This window comes from Jaculus jaculus, chromosome 9 (genome assembly GCF_020740685.1).
Source record: "Jaculus jaculus isolate mJacJac1 chromosome 9, mJacJac1.mat.Y.cur, whole genome shotgun sequence".
NCBI lineage: Eukaryota > Metazoa > Chordata > Mammalia > Rodentia > Dipodidae > Jaculus > Jaculus jaculus.
This window is the reverse complement of record NC_059110.1, coordinates 59,449,468-59,465,015: the sequence shown is the minus strand read 5'-3', so window position 1 is coordinate 59,465,015 and position 15,548 is coordinate 59,449,468. Positions and strand designations below refer to the sequence as shown.

At 37.9% G+C, this 15,548-nt stretch overlaps 1 protein-coding gene across 3 annotated transcripts in view; it reads left to right on the top strand.

Annotated features, from left to right (window-relative positions):
* The window catches only part of Lrrc4c (leucine rich repeat containing 4C), a 1,536,732-nt gene that overhangs the window by 373,388 nt on the left and 1,147,796 nt on the right, over nucleotides 1-15,548 (top strand). The gene's annotated exons all lie outside the window — the stretch shown is intronic.

Sequence of the window (15,548 nt, the reverse complement as noted above, 5' to 3'; positions counted from 1 at the left end):
ACAAGCTCTACAGAAAATACTTGATAGAATCCTCTATGCTGAAGAAAAGGAAAAGCACACATATAAGCAACCTAGAAAAAACAAGCAATACTCAAATACTAGTTAACACAAGAGAGCACAGGTAGAACCGGAAACACACACACACACACAATGGCAAACATAAATACACACCTTTCAATAATATCTCTGAATATCAATGTCCCAACGAAAAGACATAGGTTTGCAGACTGGGTTAAAAAGCAGGATCTTACAATTTGTTGTCTCCAAGAAACTCACCTTTCTACAAAGGATAGACATTATCTTAGGGTGAAAGGTTGGAAAATGGTGTTTTAAGCAAATGGGCCTAGAAAACAAGAAGGGTTGCTATCCTAATATGTGACAAGGTAGACTTTAGTCCAACATTAGTCAAGAAAGATAAGGAAGGTCACTCTAATCAATTGACAGGTCATCCCAGGAAAAAATAAACAGAGAGGCATCTGGACTAAATGAGGTCATAGAAGGAATGGACCTAACAGATAAATACAGGACATTTCATCCAAAGAATGCAGAATATACATTTTTCTCAGCAACACATGGATCATTCTCTAAAATAGACCATATATTAAGACCCAAAGCAACATATTCAGGAAAATTGAAATAATTCCTTGCATTCTATCTGACCACAATGGAATTAAACTACAAAACAGTAGCAAGAAAGGCTATAGAGAATACACAAAATCATGGAAAATAAACAATACACTACTAAATGATAAATGGGTCAATGAAGAAATCAAGAAGGAAATCAAAAAAATTATAGAGTCAAATGATAATGAGAACACAACATGTCAAAATCTCTGGGACACAATGAAGGCAGTTCTAAGAGGTAAATTTATAGCCTTAAGTGCCTATATTAAGAAATGAGAAAGGTCGCAAGTAAATGACCTAATGCTTCACCATAAAGCCTTGGATAAAGAAGAACAGGGCAAACCAAAAATCAGTAGACGGGAAGAAATAATAAGGATTAGGGCAGAAATTAATGAAATAGAAACAGCAACAACAACAAAACAATCCAAAGAATTAATGAAACAAAGAGTTGGTTCTTTGAAAGGATAAACAAGATTGGTAAACCCTTAGCAAATCTGACCCAAAGAAAGAGCGAAGAGACACAAATTAATAAAATCAGAGATGAAAAAGGTAACATCACAACAGATTCCAGAGAAATTCAAAACATCATAGGACATACTATAAAAGCATGTACTCCACAAAGTATGAAAATCTGAAAGAAATGGATGATTTCCTTGATTTATATGACCTACCTAAATTAAATCAAAATGAGATTAATCACTTAAAAAGACTTATAACAAACATGGAGATCCAAACAGTTATCAATAATCTCCCAACTAAAAAAAAGCCCAGGCCCAGATGGATTCACTGTTGAATTTTACCAGACCTTAAAGGAAGAGCTAACACCATTGCCTCTTAAGCTTTTCCAGGAAATAGAAAAAGAAGTAATTCTACCAAACTTCTTCTATGAAGCCAACATTACCCTGATACCAAAACCAGGCAAAAATAGAACAAAAAAAAAAAAAAAGAAAGAAAAAGAAAAAAAGAAAATTACAGACCAGTCTCCCTCATGAACATAGATGCAAAAATTATCAATAAAATATTGGCAAACAGAATACAAGACTATATCAAAAAGATCAGTCACCCTGACCAAATAGGCTTTATCCCAGAGATGCAGGGATGGTTCAACATACACAAATCTATAAATGTAATACGTTATATAAACGGGTTGAAGAAAAAAAAAATCACATGATCATCTCATTAGACACAGAGAAAGCATTTGACAATATCCAACGTACCTTCATGATAAAAGTCCTACAGAGCCTGGGAATAGAAGGAACATATCTCAATATAATAAAAGCTATTTATGACAAGCCTACAGCCAACATATTACTAAATGGGGAAAAACTGGAAGCTTTTCCACTAAAATCAGGAACAAGACAAGGGTGTCCACTGTCCCCACTTTTATTAATATAGTTTTGGAAGTCTTAGCCATAGCAATAAGGCAAGAGGCACACATAAAAGGGACACAAATTGGAAAGGAAGAGATCAAGTTATCATTATTTGCAGATGACATGATTCTATACATAAAGGACCCTAAAGACTCTACTAGCAAACTGTTAGAGCTGATAAAACCTACAGCCATGTAGCAGGCTACAAAATAAATACACAGAAATCAGTAGCCTTCATATATGCTAACAACAAACACACAGAGGATGAAATCAGAGAATCACTCCCATTCACAATTGCATCAATAAATAAATAAATAAATAAAGTACCTTGGAATAAACCTAACCAAGGAAGTAAAGAATCTCTACAATGAGAACTTTAAAACACTCAAGTGAGAAATTGCAGAAGACACTAGAAAGTGGAGATACATCCCTTGTTCCTGGATTGGAAGAATCAATATTTTGAAAATGGCAGTTTTACCTAAAGCAATCTACACATTTAATGCAATCCCTATCAAAATTCCAAAGGCATTCTTCATGGAAATAGAAAAAACAATCCAAAAATTCATTTGGACTCACACAAAAAACCTCGAATATCTAAAATAATACTGAGCAACAAAAATAAGGCTGGTGGTATCACCATACCTGATTTTAACCTATACTACAGAGCCATAGTAACAAAAACAGCGTGGAACTGGCACAAAAGCAGACATGTAGATCAGTAGAACAGAGTAGAGGACCCAGATGTAAGTCTAGGTAGCTATAGCCACCTATAAAAATGAAATAAAAAATAGTAATGAATAAAAATAATGAATAAAAAAATGAATAAAAAAATGCCAAAAATACTCATTGGAGAAAAAACAGCCTCTTCAGCAAATGGTGTTGGGAAAACTGGATATACATCTGCAGAAGGATGAAAATAGATTCTTCTCTCTCGCCATGCAGAAGAATTAAATCCAAATGGATTAAAGACCTTAACATCAGAACGGAAACTCTGAAATTGCTAGAGGAAAAAGTAGGGGAAACCCTTCAACATATTGGTCTTGGCAAAGGCTCTCTGAATACAATCCCATTTGCTCAGGCAATAAAACCACAGATTAATCATTGGGACCTCATGAAATTACAAATATTTTGCACTTCAAAGGGCACAGTGAAAAAAGCAAAGAGGCAACCTACAGAATGGGAAAAAATCTTTGTCAGCTATATATCTGATAGAGGATTAATATCTAGGATATACGAAGAACTCAAAAAGTTAAATAATAAGGAATCAAACAAGCCAATCAAAAAATGGGCTATGGAGCTAAATAGAGCATTCTCAAAGGAAGAAATAGGAATGGCATATAAGCATCTAAAAAAATGTTCTATGTCACTAGTCATCAGGGAAATGCAGATTAAAACTACATTGAGATTCCATCTCACTCCTGTCAGATTGGCCACCATCATGAAAACAGATGATCATAAATGTTGCCAGGGATGTGGAAAAAGAGGAACCCTTCTACACTGCTGGTGGGAATGCAATCTGTTCGAGCCATTGTGGAAATCAGTGTGGAGTTTCCTAAAACAGCTAAAGATTGATCTACCATATGACCCAGCTATAGCACTCCTAGGCATATATCCAAAGGACTCATCTCATTTCCTTAGAAGTACATATTCAAACATGTTTATTGCTGCTCAATTTATAATAGCTGGGAAATGGAACCAGCCTAAATGTCCTTCAACTGATGAGTGGATAATGAAGATGTGGTACATTTAGAAAAATGAAGTTATGAAATTTGTAGAAAAATGGATGGACCTGGAAAGTATTATACTAAGTGAGGTAACCCAGGCCCAGAAAGCCAAGCACCACTAGTTCTCTTTCATATGTGAATCCTAGCCTCAGATGATTGGGCTTCTGCGTGAGTAGGAAAATACTTAGTAGCAGAGGCCAGTAAGTTAAAAAGGAGATATAAAGGGAAGATAAAGGAAGAGAGTAGGGTACTTAATAGGTTGATATTGTACATATGTAAGTACAATGATTGAGAAGGGAAGGTAATATGATGGAGAATGGAATTCCAAAGGGGAAATTGTCGGGGGAGGGAGGGAATTACCATGGGATATTTTTTTATAATCCTGGAAAATATTAATAAAAATTAAAAAACTTTAAAAGAAAGACCCAGAAGAAGTATAAAAAGGAACTAAGTGTACAGTAAAAGTGGAGATGGAAACACTTTATATACATGGTTGTACAATGATTATATTGCATGTGATATTTTTGTAGGCAATACAAGTTAAGCATTATGGTCATATTCATGTCCTATGAATGCCATAACAAGTTGGGTTGAAATAACAAAAATTTATTCTGTGATAATTCTGGAGGTCATCAGTGTAAACTCATTTGAGCTCAAATCAAGGTGTTGACAGGACTGTTCTGCCTCCACAGACTCTAAGGGGCATTGCTTTCTTGCCTTTTCTCTTATCTGATGGCTGCTGCCATTACCCTCTCCATATACTCATGCTGCAAACACAGCTTTTCTTAGGAGCATTCAGTCTCTTTCTGAGTATCCTCCATCTTTCTGACTGCTTACCTTCCTCCTTCCCACCTTTTTTGCTTGTGATGGTACTTAGGACCCAGAGGAACAATCTGTAATATTATCATATCAATATTATTATCTTCAACAATTTTCAGGGATTAGTACTGAGTATGTAACAAGCTACCGTTCAGTCCATGATGAGGACCAAAGAAGTAAATTATAAAAATGCAGATCTCAGACATATTTTTGTACTGGGCAGCATGCTAGTAAGAAAGAGAGAATAAATTCTGTACTACAAGATAATAATTATAGTAAATTAACTTGGTGGTAATAGGAACTAGTTGGACACAAAGCTCTTTCAAGATAAAAGCATTCTTATAAATCATTGATCTCTAAAAATTCACTCTATGTTTATTCCAAAATCTACATAGATTCATCATTATTCTTAATATTTGATGTTATTTCACTTTCTTTAATTACTTAATTGTCAGCCTTCTGTTTTCTGCTTCAGAGTTTCAAATTATACTGTAAACAAAGGCAGGTATAGGGAAACAAAAGCAAAGGTATACCTTCTTCAAAGGTATGGACTCTTTTGACAGATGTGGGCCCTGGATATTTAGATACTCTATTTGGTGGTTTGATCCAGGTGCCTCCCATAAACTGAAGTGTTCTGAATGCTAGGTTACCTGCTGATAGAGATTTGGGAGTTAACACCTCCTAGAGGCTGGGTATTATTGGGGTTAGGCTTATGGATATTATAGTCAGTATTTACTTGCTGGTGTCTGGCACACTCTCCTGTACTGTTGTCCACCTTATGTTGGCCAGGGGGTGATGGCCACCCTCTGTTCATGCCATCATTCCCCCTGCCATCATGGGACTTTTCCTTGAGTCTATAAGCCAAAATAAACCCCCCCCCTTTTCCCCAAAATCTGCTCTTGGTCAGGTGATTTCTGCCAGCAATGCAAACCTGACTGAAACAGTAAAGTTGGTATGTCTAATTTTCTGCTAGATACCTGACTGTGTGACTTTGGCCTTTTGGAGCTAATTTTCAAGAGAAATGTGGAACGATTTGAAATGTTGGTCTAAAAGACAACTTACAGTGCTATAAGTACAGCTTGATGGACTACTGTGGTTAGAGTTGAAAGACCTGAATTCAGTATGAACTATGGACTGTGAGGTTTGGCTTATGAGGGTGAGAAAGAGCTTTCTAGGGACTGGGATAGAAACAGTTTGTGTGAGAGGCTTGCTGTCATTCCCATGTCCTGAGAATTTTTTCAGGGTTGCTTTATGTAGAAATGGACTGGAGTAAACAGAGAGGCATGGCACAGAAATGAAATCTACTGCTGCCCATCCAGCTGCAATTATATGAGAGATTACAGTCTTTGAGATTGGGTCACCTGACCTACATTGGGGCTACAGGAAGAATGTAGAAGCTTGTGAAGAGGTCTGAATGCTGAAAGAGTGTCCTATACTTCAATGTCTGCTTTATCCTCTGCCCCAGGATTAACAAATTGGCACCCTGCCTGGTATTATGGAGAATAAGAAATGCAGAACCAGGCATGGTGGTACAACACCTTTAATCCCAGTCTTTGGGAGGCAGAGGTAGGAGGATCAGTGTGAGTTTGAGGCCATCCTGAGACTGCATAGTGAATTCCAGGTCAGCCTGAGCTAGATTAAGACCCTACCTCAAAAGAAAAAAAAAAAAAAAAGAAGAAAAAAAAAGAAAAGAAAAAAGAAAGAAAGAAAGATAGAAAGGGAGAAAGAAGGAAAGAAACGCAGGAAACACAGGGTCATTGAACTTGCAACACAGTTTTGTGTTTTGGAACTGGCCATGAGCAATGTGAAATAGGTTTGCTGATGAAGCCATGAGGATGGACCTTGGATTGCAGTGGAAACCCAGTGGAGAGGCCAGAACTGCAAGATGGCTGCTGAGGAGCTGCCATCCCTGGATGAAGTTTTCCAGGACTGAGAGTAGCCCAGCTGGAGAGGCATAATTGGAACCCCAGAGACTTGTTGCTGGTTAGATTTATTGAACTTGGAGATGTGTCATGATTAGAGTTATTGAACTTGTAGCTATAGAGTTTGATGTTTGCACTGTTTAAATCTTGTATTAGTTGAATATTTCTTTGGTATGTCCAATGTTATCTTTTGTAGTGTGGATGTTTATTCTGTGCTATTATGGTTTTTAGGGGGATTTTTTGGTATTATGGCCCAGTTAAAAGACCAAGGACTATGGGGATATTTGAACATCTTTGAGGTTGATGGAAAAAGCATGGGGACTTTTAACATTGGATTGAATGCAGTTTATTTTCACTTTGTGAGTTGTCCTTTGACTGTGGTCACTTCTCTCATTCTGTACAGTATTAGCTGTTCGTGAAGCATGATGGCACCCCAGGTCTTCATTAGGCTAGTGTTGGAAAGTAAAATTATGGAAATTCATTGAAGTGACTTTTCTTATATTTGAACACATTTAATCACACAAATGGATACATTTTAGAGGAGAATTACCATGTGTACATTTTAGAGATGACTTTAATAGCTACTTTCCCATGCTAACTAGATCTAGGTTCATAAAATGATACTTTCTCCTGCAGTGACTGAAGAAATTATTAATGCCTCTCACTGATGCAGGAGTTGAATTTCTTTCCTCTCTAAAGGCCATCAGGTTACCAAGGACTTCAGAGAAAAAGTTGTTGAAATTACAATTTTATAGGCTGGAAGGAGGAAAACAAAAATATAAGATGAGATTGGTATTTGCTGTGACTTGATAAAAGCTCAGGCTTATGCGTGAGCTCTGGCACTCACTGCCTCTGTGACTTGGAGAAGGAAGTTCATCTCTCAATGTCAGTTCCTGGCATGTACAATTGATCAGCTACAGAGTAAGTTTCACCATACTCTCCTTCCAGGTACAACAGTTACCTACTTATGTCAGAAGGCATTACAATTTGAGGACCAGGAGGATGAAGGAAAATAATGTCTACATGAATTTTGTTACAAAGAACTGTGAAGACAGTTAATAAAGAACAGGGAGGGCGGGGTCAGAGTCCATTCAAGATAACAGATATTCACTGTCTGCACAGGAGGATAGAACAAGTGACTGGAAAAAGGTGGACTGTTCTACACAGCAACAGCAAAGTTTGAAAAGTTCATTGAGAATTCAGTGAGTGAATTCATGTACAGAATTTTGAACTGGAATATTTTAAATTACATATAATCTAAATGGCATTTCTTTTTGAATATTGTAGTAAATATATTTAGCTACTAGAATAAAAGTCTTTTATGTACATTTATACTTGCCTATCTAATTAAATATTACAGTGTTATTTTTTATTAAGGAGAAACTTTGTACTGGGGCTGGAGAGATGGCTTAGTAATTAAAGCACTTGTCTGTGAAGTTTAAGAACCCAGGCTCTGTTTCCCATTATACACATAAGCCAGATACACAAGGTGACACATACATTTGGCGTTTGCTTACAGTGACTAGAGGCCCTGGCACACCCATTCTCTCTTTCTCTCTCTTCCTGTCTCTCTCTCTACCCCTCTATCTCATCTAAATAATTAAATGCAATATTAAATAGAAGAAACTTTGTATGAATACATCATAGATTCGTGCCTTCATTTCCCTCCTCCCTGCCCCCACTCCACTGAAGGCCCTCCTTAGTGAGATTGCTGATTCACCATGTTGTTTTTGGTTATGAATTATGAGAGTAGTAGTCAGTCATTTTGGGCAGGAGGACAATGTCTCTGGATGTTCCCTTGCATCCTGTGGCTCCTACATTATTTCTGGACCCTCTTCCACAAAATTCCCTGAGCCTTGGTGGGTGTGCTTTAAATCTACTTTAGTGTTGAGCTCTCAGCAGCTTTGAGATTTCTGCCATGAGTCAGGATGATGGAGACAGATACGGAGGATTCTCAAAATGCAATAAAGCAGAAATACAATGTTTTAATAGTTATAGAGCTTGTTTGGAATGTGTAGGCTTGTGGTGGGTATTATACCTGTTCATTTGTGTTCAGGTGCACATATGTGCAGGCACAATGAACAAGCATGTGTGTGGAGGACACAAGTTGACATTGATCTCTTTTACAATTACTTTCCACCTATTTTTTTTTTTTATTTTACTCCATTTTTTTAAAGCAGGATTTCTAACCTATGCTTACCTAGAGTTTACTCTGTAGTTCAGGCTGTCCTTGATCTTGTGATTATCCTCCTACCTTAGCCTCACACATGTTGGGATTGAAGATATGACCCAACATGGCCAGGCTTTCTCCAATATACATATATGTGGTTTGCAGAGTGAGAGAGAGAGAGAGAAAAAGGGGAGAGAGAGAGGGAGGGAGAGAAGGAGAATATGGGAATTCCAGGACCCGCAGTCATTGCAAATTAAAAATATATGGCCTACTTTCTGCATCTGGCTTTAGTCACTGAAAAATTGAACCCAGGTTATTAGGCTTTGCAGGCAAGTGCCTTAACCACTGAGAGGTCTCTCCATCCATTCCCCATCTTATTTTTGAGACAGGATCTTTCATAAATCTAGAATTGCCAAGTTGCCTAGAAAAGATGAACAACACTCCCCAAGGAAGGATTCTCCTATGCTTGCCTCCCCTGCTCTGGGAATATAGGCAGGCACCAGCACACCCAGCTTTTATGTGGCTACTAGAAATATGAACTCAGGTTCTCATGTTCAAGTGGCAAACAATAACTTTATCACCTCCCCAGCTCCAATCTTAGAGATGTTCATTCTGCAATCACTGGTAGTTCTTGTATCAACTGCGCATAATGACTGTTCATATATAAATTTTTGAATGTGTGGCCACCAGGACTATGTTTCAATGTGCAGCTCTGTCACCTCATAGCTGCGGGAACCTCACAAACAGATGAACTTCCTTGAACCAGATTTCTCAGTGGCAAAGGCATTGTTCAGATATATATTCTCCAATGAGTTTACTGTGAGAACATGCATCAGTCTTGCAAACTAGCAGTGTGTACTCACTGAGTTGTCCACTGTTTTCCTATGTATTCACTTTTTCCTTGCTGTTTCCCTTGCTCTAATACCCAGACAACAAGATAGTGTTCTCATATCATCATTGCTTTGTCTTTGTTCATAGGAAGGACATCTCCTGATAAGTTACTTCTCAGCCAAAATCTTTTCAGTCAGCAGATATCTCTCAAAGACTGAAAGAAGTATTTTGTTAATAGATATTTACATAACGTTTTCTTATATCAGCAGAAAAATATTTTGAAAATGATTTTCCTTGTGTGTTTTGTGGGAAGTATGAGGTATTTCATAAGGCTCTAAAAATGAACTGTGGGCTGGAGAGATGGCTAAGCAGTGAAGGCACTTGCGTGTAAAGCCTAAGGACACAGATTCAATTCTCCAAGTCCCACTTAAGCCAGATGTACATGGTGGCACATGTGTCTGGAGCTCATTTGCTGTGACTAGAGGCCCTGGCTTAACCATTATGTCCCTCCCTCCCTATCTACCTCCCTTTTCTTACTTTTTCTCCTTCTGTCTCTAATAATTAAAACAACAACAACAACAACAACAACAAACTGAATGGGCCCCTGTGGGACTGTTTTAAAATAGATTTCCAGGGCTGGAGAGATGGCTTCGCGGTGAAGCGCTTGCCTGTGAAGCCTAAGAACCCTGGTTAGAGGCTCGACTCCCCAGGACCCACGTTAGCCAGATGCACAAGGGGGCACACGCGTCTGGAGTTCGTTTGCAGTGGCTGGAGGCCCTGGCGCACCCATTCTTTCTCTCTATCTGCCTCTTTCTCTGTCTGTTGCTGTCAAATAAATAAATAATTAATTAAAAAATAAAATAAAATAGATTTCCAGGTTTTTTTCTTCTCCTTTTATACTCTTCAGACTTTTGAAAAGTAATACATTTTTATTAAAAGAGAAAATAATTTAAAAATTTTACTTTGTTGTTTTAATGAAAAGAAGTAAATAAGGAACTGTTTTAGAGTGATATATTTACATGAAATTGGAGAAAACAATTTTCCAGTATATGAGAAACAGTTGAGAATTGTTTTCAAAACAGAAAGTAACTACTTTTTTTTTTTTTCTTGCTTGTTAATAAACTTCTGAGAATCTGCTGTAAACTTTCTACTAGAACCAAACTCTATGGAACAACCACGCTTCTAGGCCAACATTAAAAATATACTAGCAGTTTCCTGAGCTAAATGGAATAGATGAAAAAGAAAACTGATAATGATTTTTCCTGGGTACTTCACATGAAAATGGCATTGTAGACAGACTTAGGTGAAACCTAACTGTTGTTGCCAGAGCACGGAAGGGCACTTTGGCAGTAAGGAGAGCCTGCAGTGAAAGGCATGGCTGCATCCACAGAAATAGCCCTCTAAAGAATAGATCTGTTCCTTTGAAACTTACAACTTGATGTGGACAAATTTACTCTTAGGAGTTAAATGGAAAATTTAAAAAAAATGGATTTAAGGACACAGACACAGAATATTACATGATTTTTATTAAAAATTTCAAATAATTTAGCTAAATTAAAGAGGATTTCTATTTTGTTAATGTGCTTTGCCAGCTACACTTAACTTTTCTTTCTTGATTTATTTCTGTATGTTGGACACTTAACCTGATTGTTTGCCAAGTACCCAAAGTTATCAAGCCTTAGTTCCATTTAATAAAATCTGATTCCAGAATAAGTATCAACCTATCAAAACTCCACCAAACAAGCTGGGCGTGGTGGCACACGCCTTTAATCCCAGCACTCGGGAGGCAGAGGTAGGAGGATTGCCATGAGTTCAAGGCCACCCTGTGATGACAGAGTTAATTCCAGGTCAGCCTCGACCAGAGTGAGACCCTATCTCGGAAAAAATAAAAAATAAAAAAACTCCACCAATAATATCTTAATACCACCTCACCTGTTATCAGGAAAGCAAGGCAGTTTCTTTGCAATGTAGATTCCTATGACTAAAATCAACTACACTTGAAAAATCACTCATTCTCATTTCATCACTCCTCTTTTCTGCCCTTCACTTTTCTTATTGCTTAACTTATACTCACAAAAGGCAATAAATTATCTCTAAATGCTATAAAAATAGAAGGAATAATGATCCTCCATTCTTTATTTCCCTTGAAATATATTCTGTTTTCACCAGGAAGAAAGGACATACCATTATAAGGAATTCAGTTGTGTCCCTTAACGGCAGCTTCCACATCAGTGCAAATGACAGGCTGCAGATTCCACAGATACGGGCCCTGGAACTGAGCAAGCCATGTCCTGGAAAGATGAGTTCTACCTCATGTTGTGATTCTACAGCTCCTAGGATAATAAAAGTATGAAGTTCTATGTCAGTGACCAGGATAATTGTGCTATATAAAATTCCATGTTTAAGCCAGGCATGGTGGTACATGCCTTTAATCCCAGCACTTGGGAGGCAGAAGTAGGAGGATCACAATGAGTTTGAGGTCATCCTAAGACTACATAGTGAATTCCAGGTCAGCCTGGACTAGAGTGAACCCCTACCTTTAAAAACAAAACAAAAATCCATGTTTAATCTTACAACACAGCAACCCAAGTCTTTGCTAAGGTGACCAACTGAGAACTGATGATCCTAGACTCACCCCCAGCTTTAAAGGCATTTACATAATGTGCAATACTGGAGACAGGTCAGAAAGCTCACTGAAGCTTCCGTGTCATTGCTGTTTCTTGATGGTGCACACTTATCAACTTTGTACACAACTTTCTTGAACTGAGTATCACAGACATTACTGCTCATTAAGAACTAACCCTATACCTCACCCTTCACATCTCAAAAGCAAAGGAAGCTTCATTCAATTTTCATTTAAATATTTTTATTTTATTATTTATTTTCAAGTAGAGATAGGGGAAAAGGAAAATAAAGATGAGGGAGGAGAGAGAGGAGCAAGAGAGGCAGAGAATATGAATATGCCAAGGCCCCTTGCCACTGCAAATGAACTGCAGACACATGCGCCACTTTGTACATCTGGCTTTATGTGGGTACTGGGGAATTGAATTTGGACCATCAGTCTGTGCAAGCAAGTGCATTTAACCACTTAGCCATCTGTCTAGCCCTCAATTTGTATTTCTTGAGTGACATCTGATGATGAACAGTGGAATATGGAGTAGGCTGTCTGTCAAATTTGCCAGTGATAAACAAACAGCCACTAACTATAAAACAGAATCTGTTTTCTCAAAGAGACCATACATTTTGGAGGGAAAATACTGTAACACTTCCAACTGTAATATGAATATAAAATCCTGTGTGGTTCTTTCAAAAGTCATTAAGTACAGTGATGAGCAGCATTTTGCCTCCATGAGCTGATGCAGGTTTTAGAGAACAGTCTCTCATAATGTGTGTGCTATATGTACTTAGCCTTGGAAAATAAATAGAATTCTCTTAACAAAAATGAAGGGTAAAGCCTCATGACTACATGATGGGGTTTAAATCTTCAAGTGTTTGTCATTCAGTTAAATTTCCTCAATATAATAATAAAACAGATTTTTTTTTTTTACTAAAATAATCAGTAAACATCAGCTTACTGCTGAGAACTTTGGTAGATAAAGACCATGTAATAAGAAGACACTGTTCTTGTACTGATAGGAAAATGCACAGTCCACAAAGGTGATGAACCTGTGCAAGAAGTGTTATTATGGCTAACAAGAGACAACACATTTTTCTTTGTAAAGGGTTGTAGAGTAATAACACTGTAGGCATTGTGGACCATACTCTCTCCATGGCTACTTCTCAACACTACTATGAAAGGAACCCTGGATAGTATAAAGATTTGGAAGGTGCTTGTAGTGTGTCAATCTTTGCAAGAGACTTTTAGTAACAACATGATAAAATCCAGAGAGTAGTAAACTCAATTACTAAGAATACCTGAAAAAAAAATCATGGAAGAGATGCCAGGTTTACTAAAAAATAAATTTCAATGCAAAGAATATTGTGGAAACTTAACCATTCTAATGGGTCAAAGATACAAAAATCTGCCAAAGACAAAAACCTAAAAATTTCAGAATTCACTGTTGTTCTGTAGAACCAGCTAGAAAAGACAATATAGCTTCAAAAGACAAAAGGAGCCCATCACTTGTGCTAGAATGTCACAGGCTCCAAACCGGCAGGCCCCAAACACACAGAGTACCTCACCAGCCTGGAGCACACATGCCTCAAACACATAGCACCCCTTACTGGCCCAGAGGGCAAAGGCCCCAACATGCTGGTGCCCTGAAGGCATAGACTTCAAATACCTTGCCCCCTCCTTCATGCCTGGAGTGCACAGGTCACAAACACCCTGGTTCCTTGCATACTTTTCCCAAACATACTGTGGCCCCTCTCTCTTGCCTGGAACACACAAGCTCCCAAAACTCCACCCCCTTACTAACTCAGAATGCACAGGCCCCAAACACACTGAGCACACCTCATGTGCCTAGAAAACACAAGTACCAAACACCCCACACCCCTCACTAGCCTTGAACATGACTTTCTTTTTTAATAATAGCATTTCCATCATCAAGAATTTACCCAGAATTAAGTAAATAAAACAAGAGCACATGATTTTCTTGAAGACAATGAGCTGCACCTGAAATGTCCAGCAGTAGATGATTATTAACTAACAAATAAATAGTTGATAGATTGGGATGGAGATATGGCTTAGTGGTTAAGGCACTTGCCTGTGAAGCCTTGGGAACCAGGTTCAATTTGCCAGTACTCACATAAAGCCAGATGTACAAGGTGATGCATGAGTCTGAAGTTTGCAGTGGATAGAGGCCCAAATAAGCCCATTCTCTCTCTCCCTCTCTTTGCCTCTTTTTCATCTTTTTGTCTCAAACACATGAATAAATATTTTTTTAAGTTGGTAGAAGTAACATCTGTAGATATGAAAGATAGTCATGTACAGGTGCAATAACAATCTAGAAATGCTTGAACTTTCTTTTCTTTTCTCTCTAAGTCTCTTTTCACATTTCTTCCAGATCCACCACACAGGATCTTAGCCCAAGAGGGTGTATCAATTTTCCTTCCCTTGGCTTTATACTTCCATAAGTAATATAACAATTTAATAATTATCCTTCTTAGTTTGGTTTGCCCAGTTCTTTGGTTAAATACAAACATAAATCTAGGGTTTGGGGTACACAGACTCTATTGCTAAACTCAACAACACCCTATAAAATATAATCTACAAACATCCTCACATAAATGCCAGGCCTCTTTAGACTTCTTATGATTCACAGTACAATGTAAATGTTATTAAATGTGTTGCTCTAGTAACAATGACTTTTTGGAAACAATCTATAAATTTTCAGTACCAGGATGCTATCTTAGGTAACTACAGAGCACTCACCAATGAAATGAGGCATTTTCCATTTTCTCTCTCTTTTTTTTTCTTTCTCTCTCTATTTCTTTCTTAAAGGCAGGGTCTCTCTCTAGTCAAGGCTGACCTAGAATTCATTATGTAGTCTCAGGGTGGCCTTAAACTCATGGTGATCCTCCTACCTGACTTTTCTAATCTACATCTCACTGAATTCATGTGGAACCTGTGGAATGCTCTGTTTCAAATTTTGTTTTATGAAGCTTTTGGAATTTTCCCTCACTCTTTTAAGTCATAGTTGGTTGGTGTTTCAGTCAGGTTCTTATTACTAGCAGAAATCACCTGAACAAGAGCAGCTTTGGGGAAAAAAGGGTTTATTTTGGCTTACACACTCGAGGGGAAGCTCCATGATGGCAGGGGAAAATGATAGCATGAGCAGAGAGTGGACATCACCCCGTGGTCAACATCAGGTAGATAATAGCAACAGGAGACTATGTCAAATACTGGTGAGGGGAAACTGCCTATAATACTCATAAGCTTGCCCCCCCAAAATACTGAAACCTCAGGAGGCTTTAGTTTCCAGTTGCCATCACCTGAGAGACTAGTATTCAGAATGCCTAACTTTATAGGAACACCTGAATTAAACCACCACATTCCACCCCTGGCCTCCCTAAACTGATCATGATTTAAAATGGAATGCATTCATCCCACTTTAAAAGTCCCACTACTTTGTTTATCAATCCTAAT